This window comes from Penaeus monodon, chromosome 28, assembly GCF_015228065.2.
Source record: "Penaeus monodon isolate SGIC_2016 chromosome 28, NSTDA_Pmon_1, whole genome shotgun sequence".
Taxonomy (NCBI): Eukaryota; Metazoa; Arthropoda; class Malacostraca; order Decapoda; family Penaeidae; genus Penaeus; species Penaeus monodon.
This window is the reverse complement of record NC_051413.1, coordinates 23,051,812-23,052,017: the sequence shown is the minus strand read 5'-3', so window position 1 is coordinate 23,052,017 and position 206 is coordinate 23,051,812.

Sequence of the window (206 nt, the reverse complement as noted above, 5' to 3'; positions counted from 1 at the left end):
AGGATTCCCCGGATTAGTCAAGATGAGCAGTTTCCTCGACGTCCCTCGCTGCCCCGCCTCCTCCAGGACCTCCGGCGTCAGTTTCCAGCCCTTGGCGCGGTCCGTCTGCAGGATCCTGGTCTCCTTTCCCGCGAGGCGAGCCTGCGGGGCGTAGGTCGTCCAAGCGGGGGCGGGAAGCAGGATTTCTGAAGGACAAAGGGAGGCTT